This window comes from Leptosomus discolor, chromosome 1 (genome assembly GCF_034619465.1).
Source record: "Leptosomus discolor isolate bLepDis1 chromosome 1, bLepDis1.hap2, whole genome shotgun sequence".
In the NCBI taxonomy this organism is placed as follows: Eukaryota; Metazoa; Chordata; class Aves; order Leptosomiformes; family Leptosomidae; genus Leptosomus; species Leptosomus discolor.
Window position 1 is genome coordinate 24,584,427 of NC_141391.1, and position 14,210 is coordinate 24,598,636.

Genomic DNA, 14,210 nt, shown 5'->3' on the forward strand with positions numbered 1-14,210 from the left:
AGTATGTATGAATTTTTTTTTTCTTTTGACTGGCTACGTTAATTGGGAAAGGCTTGCCAAAATCTAATTACTTTTAATAAGGATGCTTAAAATCATGGGTACAGTATGTGTCTTGATTCAAATGAGTTATAATGATCTGTGTTCAGTATTTTAATTTAGTGAAGATTTGAATATCCTACCCCCTGTCTGAATAAATTGTACTGCATGGTAATAATGTATGCTTGTAATCTGCATAGGATAATTGCTGTTCACTTCTGCTACCCCCAGTGTCACCCTGCACATTGAAGTTTGGTAGAATGGCTTGTGTTGGTGCTGCATTTTACAAGTATTATCCACTAACAGCAGAAGGGAGGCAAGACTGGCTTGTCTCAAAGTTCTTCTCTTCCCTTCCTGACTTGAAAAAATTGACTTGGCTTCCCCTTAATACTGTTAGCAAGACCTTCTGCTGATTGAAAATTGGGGGGCGCAGGTGTGGTGTGTTGCATTTTTTAATTTGCTTTTCATATTGTAAACTGGCATTAGTTCTGTATGTTACTGTGTTTTATTGAGTCTTACATTAAGATATGCCACTGTGCTATAAAACTGGTACATTGCTGATTGAGTTTGTGTCCACCCGTTGAGCTGAGTGATTGCTGCTTTATTAGTAGAAATTATCAAATTTATAATGCCTTGCTTTTCTCTCAGCCTTTTGTATTTTTATGCTCACTTATGTATTTCTACATATGTTACTTAATGTACTTTTCAGCATTTTAGTTCTTGAATGTTTTTTTTTTTTAAGCGTCATTTTCTTCAGAAAGGATGGGTCGATGATTCAGAGGAAAGCTCTGCATTCTACATTTTGAAGTCTGGTGTAATATAAGTTGTCAAACTTGTTTTCTTCTTGGCTTCACTGGTATTTTGTAGACTGTGGAGATTGATTTCCTCATGTTCTTGAAGGTAATGAAGATGCTACCTCACCTTTAAGTTGTGTTTGGGACATAAAGGAATCTCTGTGTCCATTGGAGGGTGACTTGAGTGTGAAGATGGTGGAGAAGATAGGGAGGAAGGTGAAGATAGGGAAGGCTCCTTCTGCTATTGTGGCTTAGTTTTTTGTTTTCTGATTTGTTGTTTGTTTGCTTGAAAAACTGATTAGTTGTCTCCTAGATTTCAATTGCCACCATCAGTTGTTATAGATGTTAAGACTCCCTTTTAAAGCAAAGACTCCAGTGTTTGAGTGAACAAAACCCATTGAACATACAGTAATATACCTCAAATCTAATGATGTCTTGAGTGTTTATAGACTTCACTGAGCTGGTGAGACCACATCTGGAATATTGTGTCCAGTTCTGGGCCCCTCAGTTCAGGAAGGACAGGGAACTGCTTGAAAGAGTCCAGCACAGAGCCACAGAGATGATTAAGGGGGTGGAATGTCTCCCCTGTGATGAAAGGCTGACGGAGCTGGGTCTCTCTAGTTTGGAGAAGAGGAGACTGAGGGGTGACCTCGTCAATGCTTATAAATATGTAAAGGACGAGTGTCAGGAGGATGGAGTCAGGCTCTTCTTGGTGATGTCCAGTGATAGGACAAGGGGCAACAGGTACAAGCTGGAGCACAGGAGGTTCCACATGAACGTAAGGAAAAACTTTTCCACTGTGAGGGTGACAGAGCACTGGAACAGGCTGCCCAGAGAGGCTGTGGAGTCTCCTTCTCTGGAGACATTCAAAACCTGCCTGGACGCGTTTCTGTGTGACCTGCTCTAGGTGGTCCTGCTCTGGCAGGAGAGTTGGAGTAGATGATCTTTCGAGGTCCCTTCCAACCCCTAACATTCTGTGGTTCTGTGAAAGACCTTGTGAAGCAATGACAGCACTTGCTTCCTGATTTCAGCACAAGTGAGTGTTGCTTTAGAAATCGCATGTGAAAAAGAATGTAGTTCAGTAACATGGTTTGAACCTTTGGCTTTCTGCTGTGACCTATCTAGAGGGTAATAATTAAATTGTAGAGTGAAATCTTAAAACTTGTGCTGAATGCTCACCTTCTGAGGAACATAACAGACTCTTTCTTTTGTACATTTATATAATTTTCAAAAATGAGCATTGAATTTTCAACACTGGTCGTTATCTCCAACAAAGTGTGTTAATATAAAATGTATTACATTTTCAAATAGAAAATCAGAGTCCTAAGAAATGTTAGCAAAATAGGAAACATAGAAAAATGTTTCAAAAGATTTAAGAACAAGCCAGTCACTCTTTACATCAAATGATAGTAGATTCAACTACATTTAATGCACAGTAAATCCATGAGGGTTTGCTGACATTATTTTTAAGTTAAATCTTTCTTTGGCTATCATGAGACAATAGAATCTTTTATTCTCTTTATCTGATTTAAGATGCACCTTAAAGTGGAGACTTACCATAACAATATGACTATCTTTGTCCCATAAAGAATTATTTTTGTGCTAATGGATTGAAAAGATTGTCTACAATATTTTTTTTTTTCATAGAGTTGAGAAATACATACCATTTCATTACCGGAAAGACAGACATTACTTTTAAAGTAAGACTTTACTTTAGACTTAAAGATTATCATAATGGCTTTGATTTAATGTTCTTCCTGATGTATATTTTATTCCTCTTCCAAAGTGCAATTTTTACATAAGCTAATGTAGTTAATGACATTGGGGTATGTTCTCTTGACAGTCAGATGGATCTATGGACTACATATAAATAACTCAAAATATGTTTCTTCTGTAGTGCTTGCTGTAGATATCTTTGTAGTCTTGTTGAGTGTATATGGTAGGTAACTATTTTCCTTTCAGCTATTTATACTTTACTTAGCCTTACACATTAATAGGACCATACCATATCAAAGTTAAATTGCCATATAATCTTGGAATCTCTGAAATAAAAATTCTCAGTGTTTTCTTCATTTTCATTTTTTGCTGTCTTATTGTACCCGAATTTAAACAACAACTCCAAAAAGTTTAGGAGTTTCTGAAAATACTTACTTAATTTCAATAAGAATTTAAAAAAATCAGTATTTTATTAATCTATTTAGGTTCAGAAACTGTTTTCCCTGAAGACAGGTGTACATAATAAAATTAATCTTAATTACAAAAGACTACCTGATGAAAACTCTTTGAACACAAGAGTTAGTTGAAAGATTTTTTTTTTTTTTTACTACTTCTCATGATGAAAGATGCCCTGATTGTGAAATGAAATCCTTAGGGCACTTCTGGTAAACCAGCTGTAAGCAGAAAGATACTGAGTTCATGTATTCAGGTTTTCATAAAGAACAAATGTCATCAACTGTATCTCTCATATTAAGTTTCCCTATCGCTGCTAATTAAGAGTGGTTAATTTGGAATGTGATTTTTAGGAATTTGAGGGATTGGATCTTAAATTAGGAACTTGACTTGAGGAGCTCAGGACATTCTTTATTATATTTTGATTTTCTGGGAAGTTGAAATTGCACAGTGCTTCACAAGATGAGATCAATTTAAATTCTTGTATAGGATGTACTAACGTCTAGCTGCTACATAATGTTAGAATGCAGTTTTATAATCAGATAAAATTTTGAAGACCCAACAAATGTCTGTTCATGCTTTTTAATCATATACTTAAGTTGCACTTAAATTCAACATTTTCTTAAAATAAATCTTTCCCATCCATTACTGGAAGACATTAATTGTTTCCAGGAAAAATTTTCTGTAAATAAGCAATGTATATTGTGCGTGATACAGTCTAGTGGCTCCTCTTCCAAGGACCTGGCTGTGTAGTGGGGGTTTTGTTTATTTGTTGTTTTAGAACTGCCTGAGGGTATTGCTGTGATTTTCTGTGGGGTTTTGCTCTGTGTCTTTGGAGTTACTGTTTCTGCAGTTCCATGGTGCCTGTAATGGCAACGTGCTTTAGTTGCAGAACATGTTACATCCCTATGCTCTCTTTCTTGTGAATTTGCTTTTCCTAATAAGCCTTTTCTGGGATAGTTTGTGATGCAAACAATAAAGGGCTGGCAAAATAACTTTTAATCATAACGTTTAGTCTGCATATTGGTAAGGAGGGGGCAGTCAACAGTGTGAGATTTCTTATTGTAACCTCAGTTGTCCCCTATTTCCTACTTTGTTTAGGATCTTTAAACTAGTCAATCTCTTGCCAGCCTGACTGTTCTCTACTGTTCCTTGTATGCAAGTCAGAGAAATCCCTCTCTAGCAAAGGTGCTCCACTTCTTCCCCATTTTGCCTGGACCAACCTGCAGCCTCCCCAAACAGTTCTCATGCTCAGTTCAGATGTTGGCAAGAGCTGAGGAATCAAGAGTGGGTTGGACGCTACCACTAGCATTTAGCTAATGTTTTACTGTATGCGTGTAGGCCATTTGGTGCCGTCTGGCCTCATGGCCAGAGAACACCCCCAGGTACTAATATAGGCATGGCATTCATGGTCTAATGTAGTTGAATCACCAGTCTTTCCAGCAAGACATAACTTTAATGACTATAAAGGTCATTAAAACTCAGTACCAGTTTGTTCAATGAGTCACCTTAAAGTACTTCTGAGAGGACTTGTTTAGATTTATCATGGACATGTTATTAACTCCTGTATGGAGAATTATTCAAGCATTAGATTTCCACTAGAAGCTGAGGCTCTACTCTGAAATAAAAAGTCTAATCTGCAGCAGAGGTTTTACTATCACATGAAGATGCCAGGGCAAAAGAAGGATGACAAGAAAAGCAGAATACCAGAAACTAAATTAAGCTCACAACATGAAATTTCAGGTTCTGAAATGTCTTTCACTTTCTGCCAAGCAGATTAAGGATAAACAAAGCACATGTTTGCAAGTCCAATTCTAAATCCATTCTGAAACTAGAAAAGCAGCAGTTTTCTCTTTAGAAGCTAGTAATAATGTAATTCAAGTTTACATTTGTCATACTAAATGTGACAGGACTCTTAAGTAAGAGTAGTGTTACAGTTTGTCATTTATCTGATTTCAGGGTTAAGAATAATTCTGCATAATCTGTTGTTATATTTTGGTTCCTCCAATTTGAAAGCCCATTCTGAAAGTGGTCTCATTGACTGTGTCAACTTCACTCAGCAGCAAGAAGAATGATAGTGATGGAGATGGAAAAGGCCAAGGAAGTCAATGCCTTCTTTGCCTCAGTCATTACCTGCAGGAGGCCTTCAGGAATCCCAGGTCCTGGAGATCAGCAGGAAGGCCTGAACTAAGGCAAACGTACCCTTGGTACAGGGATCACAGGTTAGGGAACATTTTAAAGAAACTGAACATATATGGGTCCATAGAACCTGATAGAATGCAACCACAAGTGGTGAGGAAGCTGTCTGATGCCACTGTCAGGCCAGTCCTGATATTCTTTGGAAGCTCATGGCAACTGGGGGATGTTCCTGAAGACTGGAAGAGAGCAAATGTGACTAATTTCTTCAGGAAAGCTAAGAAAGAGGATCCAGGGAACTACTAGCTGGTCACCCTCACCATAATCCCTGGGAAACTGATGGAGCAAATAGTCAAAAACCCATTTCCAAACATAAGTAGGTGACTGGGAACAGTCAGCAAGTTTGTATGAAGGGGAAACTATGTTTTCCCAACTCGATAGCCTTCTAAATCAAGATAAATGGCTTGGTGGGTGATGGGAAAGCAAAGGATGCTGTTTATCTCAACTTTAGAAAGGCTTTTGACAGTATCTCCTGCAACATCCTCACAGACAAAATGATGAAATACAAACTAGATGAATGGATGGTGAGGTGGGTTGAAAACTGAGCTGCCAAGCTGACCAGGTTGTGATTAGCAGCATGAAGCCTAGCTGAAGGTCAGTCACTAACAGTGTAGCCCAGGGGTCGATACTGGGGCCAGTACTTTTTAACAGGAATCTCATGAAGCTCAACAAAAGGTCAAGTCAAGTTAATACAATTGTACCACAGGTTTTTTCAGTATTTGCCTACACTACTTCTACAAGTAGTTTGGTTCATATTCCACTCTGTATTACTGAAAATCATACCAATTCTCTTACTCCGCTTTCTAAGATTATTGTAATTGTTTAGACATTTCCTGATTCTTCTTTTTATTGTCAATCTTCCCCACTAAATATTTCCAGAAAAGATCATCTACTATTTTTTTTTTTTGCTTTTTGTGAAAGATAATAAACGGTAAAACTGTCAAGACCCACATTAAACTTCATCGTGTGTTGCCTATAGGTAATGCCTGTTCTTGCAGGAGTTGCAGACACCTTTCTTTTCTCACCTATTTTGCTTTCCTCCACTCCTGATACTTGCAGCAGGAATAGCAGAAAGAACTTCCATGTGCAGTTGCATTGCTCCATTCTCATAGTAGAGGTCTAGAAGAAACAGGTGCAGTTCATTCAGTAGATCTATCATCCTTTTTATTAGGTGGTTTCAGATTTTCACTTTGATCCCAATTTTAGGTATAGGTGGCTAAATTTAGTATTTAAACCAGTTTTTAGCTAAATAAATAGTCTGTATTTATAAATAGAAATAAATAGATTGTGCTTCAAGATGAAGATGGTCAGAAATAGCTTTGTGCTCTCCTAGTGGATTTCCATCTTAAAAGGCTTGCTAGTCCCAAAAGAGAAACAGCCTGCAGAGAAAGCCAGCATTGCTATTTTTGGGGTTTTAACTAGGAGGGTTTTCTGATCTGGACAACTGGGGTGTCATCTTTCCAAACTCAGACATTTTCTGAATAAGCTAGTCACTTCAAGCTCCCTTTACAATCATTGGAGAGAAACAGGTAGAGTTTAATCCATGTGATCTGTTGTAGATCTCCATATTAAAATGGGATGAATCGGCTCTTAATTCTTTATATTGCCTAGAAGACATCCTAGCTGAGTAGCTGAAATGGAGTTATATTGTAAACATCTGCATTAAGTCAAGTCCCACCTCTGTAGTCTGCCTTTAGCTTCTCCCTTCTAGCCAAGCAAGGGACCATATAGAGGAGGTGAAGGAGTGAACTCTTCATTGCTTCCAATTGATGTCACCAAGTGTTCCTTCTGTGCAAACAATCTTGCTTGCCCGCACATTGGTGATTGGTAAGCCAAGCTCTCAAAATTGTGACATGATTATTTCTGAAACCTCAGGTTTTAAAATAATAAAGCAGGGGGCTTGTGTGCTTCTCAATTATAAGTTACTGTGGTCTTTTAAAATAATTATTAGTTACAATGTTTGTCCATACTCATGAACACATTATTTCACTTCAATTTTAATAAACTGTTACTAATTCTTTTAGAAACTCCCAACATTATGCTTACTAACACAAAATTCGAACACCTTGAATATAAAATGCCTCTTTATGCACAACAGCTTTTTTGGTATTCCATCTATGCTGTGAAACTTATCCTGCACGTTATCACCAACCAGGGTGGCATGCTGAGGTGGCTCACCCGCAGAAGATACAGACTATCACTGGTCTTGATGCCAGTTGCCACAGTCCTGTTTCCTGCTTTATGAGCTCTGAACTGCTTTAAGTAACTTCTTATGGGTATTCCGGCCTGTTAAGTACACAGTGTGACACCCTTACTTCCCCTTATTGTCAAAAAAAAAGCCCAAACACATCTTTTATCTTATATCCCCATCCATTCATGCAGAATGCTGGAAAACATTAAAATACAAAATATTATATGCAGATATTTTCTCAAGAGCTTAAATGACAGACAGTCATGTGTTAACAAATAGGGCCTTTAATATTATTCTGGTGCAATGTTGTGTCATCAGTTGGCTTCTAGGGAAGTTTCCCCCAGAGCTGAAGGGGTGGTACTGTCTTCTTTCATTTGTTGCTCCTGTTTAAAGCAACTCTAGAAGAAATTAATTTCATAGGTGGTGTTCTGCATGTGACTAGTGGATTTGTATAACACATGCACAATATATACAACAGCACAGTCCGTCCCTGTTGTGAAGATCTCCTTGAAGTTTCAGGAGACACCAAGACATTGCGGTCTAGAATGACCTTTCAAAGAGTTGGGGATTTTTGTCTGTTTGAAGGCTTTATTGTTTTGTGAATTTTTGTATTTTTCAGAACTTTTATAGGTGATCTTGATGCAAACAAAGCATTGTGAAAAACGAATAGAGTTCATTATATATATTGACAATATGAATGACACACATTGATTTAACTATCTTCAGTTCAAATTAATATCCTTTAGCATGCTCAGTGCTATTGCTTTGCATCAATCAGGTGCTGAATGCACATTCTTTTCATTTCATGTATTGTAGGTACGCTTCTTTGTAAAGACCTTTGGATTGTTCAGTATTTAGCATGAATTTGAAAGGAGAAGGTTGCTGCCTGGAAGCTCCTTTCCGCATCCCCAGAGAAACACATTAAAAGGGAATAATATGTATGTGCATATGTACTGAGAAGTAAAATGTATCTGAGATTTAATTCATAGTTCCTTTTTATATTTTTTTTTTTTTTTTCTGATCACACATACCTTCTATTCAGCAGTCCCAATTCGCTTTAGGTACAGATTGGAGCTGTGTGTCCATGGGCACCACTTCAGTGAAGAACTGATTAAAAAGGATCTTTTGGCTAGGTGTGCTCCTTGTTTCTCTGGAGCTGAGCCCCTCCTACATTTCATTATCTGGGTTCTGCCTGTTGGCACAGCAAGTCTGTGGGGGCTGTTCTGCTACCAGTGTTTAAAGAATCACGGACTTGCAGAATGGTAGGGGTTGGAAAGGACCTCTGGAGATCATCTAGTCCAATCCTCCTGCTAAATTAGCAGGTTCATCTAGAGCAGGTCACACAGGACCACATCCAGGCAGGTTTTGAATAACTCCAGGGAAGGAGATTCCACAGCCTCTCTGGGCAGCCTGTTCCAGTGCTCTGTCATCCTGAGAGTAAAGAATTTTTTCCTTGTGCTCAGGTGGAACTTCCTGTGCTCCAGTTTGTGCCCGTTGCCTCTTGTCCTGTCACTGGGCACCACTGAAAAGAGCCTGGCCCCATCCTCTTGACACCCACCCTTTAGATATTGGTAAGTGTTGATAAGGTCCCCTCTCAGTCTTCTCTTCCCCAGGCTAAACAGACCCAGGTCTGTTTATATTCCATTTATATTTCCATACTCCAGAGCTGTAATGAGTGAATTTTATTTTAAGATTCTCTATGTATTTGTGAATAAAATTTCTTTTTTTTTCTTTTTATGCCATTTTTCAGTTTGGTTTTCTTTGTGTCATATATGGAGTAGGCAGCATAGGGTTCTATATCAGCTTAATATTGTAATCTGCTTGTGAAACCTCACAGAAACAAATATGAGTTGCAGTAGTTGCTTTTTAATAATAGTGTACAGCCTGTTGTCCACATAGATAGCTATCTTAATTATTGTTATCTGATTGTATATTATTGAGAATTAATATCTTGTGTATGTAAGTATATGTGAAATATTATGTTTGTGTCTCATAGACTAGAGCTGACTCCATAAGTACCTGTTTTAGCATTTGCAAGTAGTTTAGCCTGGATCTAGCACTACCTGTTAATAGCTCTGCCAGAAGTTTTTCCTGTTTTGTCTGGCTACTCTGAATTACTGTACATGGACCAGAAATAAGGACATTCTCTGGCCTGACCTGTGCAGGAGAGCAGACTGAGTATCGCTACCTATTCTGGCTTTTAAACTTCAGGCTTATTGTCTGGCTGTGCTTCTTGCAATTAGACCTAGAATGTATCTGTTCCTGCAACAGCCAAAGTTTACTAATGCTTCAGCCAGAAAAGTGGCTTGGAAGAATGTTCTTACTATAAAATAAAGTGCTTGTTATAGGTGTTTGTAAATGCATATGAGCAGTTGGGAAGGCTATTTAACCATGTCGTACCTGTGAAAAGTATATCTTTGATATTTTAAACATTTTTTTTCAATGTAAAAACATTATTTTCCTTTGCTTCTTTTCTCCACCTAAACACTCATGCAGCCTCCCTTGGGCTGATCACGTGCCTTTGTGGTGAGACTCAACCTCATTCATCAACTGAAGCTAACACTGTGGTCCCAACTGTATTCCCAAAAACACATACATCCCACCCAAATCCAATTTCTGCTTCTAACGAGTGCAACCATAAGGAAACGTGATGGAAATGGGGGAAGGGGAGAGGATGGAAGAACACAGCTTTTCCAACAGTAGCACAAGCTTAGATTATCTTAAGTCAAATATGAAAACACATACGGGGTCAAATCTGTCCTGTTATCAGAAGGGGAAGAAGTATCCTTATGTTCTTGGAGAAGTTTCCATTTTGTAAAGGATTCTGTCTGTGCTGATGCTATGTTTTTAGTTCACTGAATTAGTCAGTAGCTAGCGATGATCTCCCTTGATCTGTGGAAGAGTTCAGGCAAGGTTCGTGCGTTAGTGCCCTGTGTGAGTCAGGTGGATACGGTGTCACTGAGCACCAGTACCCAACTGAGCATGAGCTCAAGTTCCACATCCAGAACCATAGTCCAGCACCGCTTGCAGCTCCACTGCAAAATTTCAAAGGGTGAATCCCAGTTGTTACTTTTTAGGATCACCGTTCCCTTTTGAATTAGGTTGTTATAAAAGTTAACTGGGTTTTCTCCAGATCTAAGCGTCATATTCAAATACTTGAATAAAAATTTTCAGTGTCAGTGGATTGTTTTCAGTTATATGACCTTTATTTTAGATTTCATTTCATGGCTGAGAAGCCAATCCAGAGATGAAAAAGAAAGAGCCTATTTTACTCTTCTGATATGGTGAAAGAAAAAACATGGGAGAGGATGAGATCTACTCATTTTAATAACTTTTAAAAAATGAGTTTAGATTTTCAAAGCCTTTAATGATGCAGTGAACAAACAAAGAGTTTGATACTTAACTAGATTAGGCACTTAATAATCTACAAAGCAACTGTTAGGTGTTTCAGGAGCTAAATAAATTTGAAAATCTAACCTGTGGTGACTCAAAATCATTAATCATTATAAGTGTAGTTAAAGTACCTATAATTACTACCGTCTTTACTAGGAAATCATTCCATTTTAAATGCGACTTATCTTTTTGTGCTTTCTTCCTTGGGTTCTAAGGCCAAAATATTGGGGTTTTTTCTAGTTAATAAAAAAGCAGATTGTAGATTTTGTTTTGTACCTTTTTTTCACTAAATTGCAATTTGCATTCAAATGTAGCATGAGGGAAACCTTGAGTAACATTACCTTCTTAAACAGGAAGAAGGTAATTTGCCTTTTCCAACATAAGCAGGGAGCTGTGTTAGACCTCGTAGATCTCAGAAAACCAAGATGGTTTTTAGGTTAGCAGGAAGGGATGGACTCTGGAGGATATAAAACACCCAATTACAAAGACTGCATGTATATTTAACTTGGCCTCTGTGAGGACACTGGTGCTTCTGTAGAGAAGCAGCAAGTTGGAGGATGCTGGAGCTCTATTAATCTATTGCCTGTGCCCATTTGGAAGACTTGCTGTTGCAAAACCTTCACCATAGCAAGGGAGAGCCCTTGCACAAGTGCTTATCAGTTAAATGTACTATGTTGAGGAGGTGGGGGGCAGGCGGGGAAAGAGCAAAGAAAAACTCCGTCTCTGAAATTGAGATCTCTTCTGCCACAGGTTACCTTGAAAGGTGAAACAATCCATCCTTATTTAAAATAAATTTGCTTTGCTTTGCTTCCCTACACCCTAAAAAAAAACAAAACAAAACAACCACAAACAGAAAAGATTTTGCAAGTCAGAACAAGTGTTCTTATGTAATACTACTGAGAATTTTTTTTTTTTTTTTAACCAAAGTGTTACTTCCTATCTAGCCAGCATCTAAGCATGCTGCTGTGCAAGTAAGGGTATTCCATAGTAAACCCCATACGCTGTGTCTCACCAGTGCTTGCCTAGGAGGGTTATACGGAAAGGGATTTCAAAAACTACATAAAACAAGACACTTCCCTTCCAACAACTGATTAGGATGGAGGTGGTTTACTGGCATCAGTTCTTCAAAGAATGGAGAAAATTTGATTTTAAATAGTAATAGGAGAGTGCTAAGGCAGAAGCTGTAACCGAAGGTTTGTCTGCACGTAATGTGCAGGAATGTGAGGGAAAAACAACCATGAGAAACAGAAATTTCACTGTAAAATTGTATGGCCTGATTTTTCCTCATACTACCTCGCTGCAGTCATTTATAAAAAGTTGCTCAAACAACGAGTGATTCAAGTCATGAAGATTTTTGCCGATAGCTTTTTATGTTTATTTTGGAGATACAGAAATATTTTCAAAAGGATGAAAGGCATGGTGGTTGACCTAGCTACTGAAGGTATCAGGTGAGTTAGGAAGTGCATATTCATGTGCATGCCCTGTTTATAAACAGCAGTCAGAAGAAGAAAAATTGGGGTTTTTTTGGTCTACCACCTGGCATGACTTCGCAGGTAACCCTGATCTTTGAAGCATTACTTCTTCCCACCTTGAAACAAAAAAGTCTTAAAAGTTGTAGATGTTTTTCAGCTGAGTCATTAGGTCCCTGGTCTGACTAAAGGTAGCGCTAGTCTGAGCTACCTGAACCTGAATTTTGGATCGTTCTGTTAGCACTGCTGAGTAAAGTGAGAAAAAAAGGTCCTTATCCCGTAATGAGCCTGAGTTCCAGTGTGCCAAGCACTTTACTCGCAGCAAGAGCCTGAGTCTTTTTCTGAAATCAGACGGTCTTGTCTGAGATGGCATGTGACGGTACATGTCTGGGAAGTGGGGAGAGAGGATGCAGTGGCACATATAATTTGATACTTCATCATATGCAAGAGTGGTAAAAACTACTAATCTAAGGTCAGCTAATCCTGACGGAGCTGTTTCCCTGTTTCAGCTGGGTAGTTCTTACACAGGTGTTACAAGAGATAGGGTTTTTTGGAAAAATTCAGAATGAATGCTGAATGCATAAGACCAATCTGAGGGAGCTGTGGAGGTGTTCACGTTACATGGGCCTGGCTGGTCTGACAGTCTCTCTCTGAGAGCAGGCAGAGCACGATACCTGATAGGAAGGTGTAAGAGGCAGCAAATGTAGTACAGACTGATACCATGTCCATCTGATCTTGATCTGTAATAGATGGAAGTTGGTTGAAACCCTTGCAATATGTTTATTCTCATTTTATGAGAGAAGTGAAAAAGGAACTTCTCTTCTAAGGTTGACATTGCTAGTGGAGCAAAAGAACATAAGCAGAAGGAAACCTTTCTACAAAGTAATGAAAATGTTGAGGTGTGAGTATGCAAATAGGTCAGCCAGAAATGAAGAAGTGTTAATAATTAAAGACAAAACTAGAGAATGGAAAGGAAAGTTTAAAAAAAGAACAAGTAAGCAAGTAGCTTATCACAAGAGCATCTTATTTAAAGTCAGTGAAAGCTTTAAGAACTGCACTGGCAGAATTAAAAGAAGGTATAGCTGTAAATGTATTTAAGATTCATGAAAACATTTGTGTTAAAAATCACACTGCAGGAACTGCATACTTTGAGATAAGAACTCTCTGAGGGGTAGACTAGTATTTGAGAGTAAATTGGAGCGACTGCACTGCAAATTCCTCCTCCTAAAAAGACAATGAATGAAAACATCATACATGTGCAGCATGTTACAGGAAGGTGTCTTGTGGGAAATGTATATTTTGAAGAAGTCATTCTACCAGGGAGACAAAATCAGGAAAACTAAAGCGTGTGATATGGCCGATGTTTGGGTCAGCTCATCACTCTAAGTGGGTACAACCCCCTCCTTGTCTTCCTCTCTCTGCTTCCCACCACATCTGAGGCACCTCTGAAGAGTCAGGAGCTTTTCCTTTTCCAAGGCAGGTTCCCAGCTGGCTGCCTTTTGCCTGCCTGGGAAGGGAGGGGAGAGAGGGGATTGCCCTGACTCCATGGCCCTGGGAGAAGAGGGGGCAATCTGTGCCTGAACCTCTGGGTGTGACTGCTAATGGGGAGCACAAGAATGAAGAGAAGAAAAGCTGAGAAGTCTTGTGAGCTCAGCTATAGTAACATGCAGCAATTGTTAGCCATCCCTAGAGACCCTGTAGAAACAAGCAGGTTACTTCGAGCAATCCGATCTAGTGGAAGGTGTCCCTGCCCATGGCAAGGGGTTGGACTAGATGATCCTCAAAGGTCCCTCCCAACCCAAACCAGTCTGTGATTCTATGAATATCTAGTGATGGGCATGGTCGAACCCTTCCCCTTCTTGGCTTCCACTTCTCTGCTCTCCCGCAGAGCTTGCTGTGAGGAGGGTAGAAGAGATACAACTACATTGCAGAATGAAAATGGAAGAGGCCCTGATTACAACC

General features: G+C 38.9%; 1 protein-coding gene across 1 annotated transcript in view; it reads left to right on the forward strand.

Moving 5' to 3' along the window:
* FRY (FRY microtubule binding protein) overlaps positions 1-14,210 on the forward strand; it is a 203,075-nt gene that overhangs the window by 4,494 nt on the left and 184,371 nt on the right. The window lies entirely within an intron of this gene.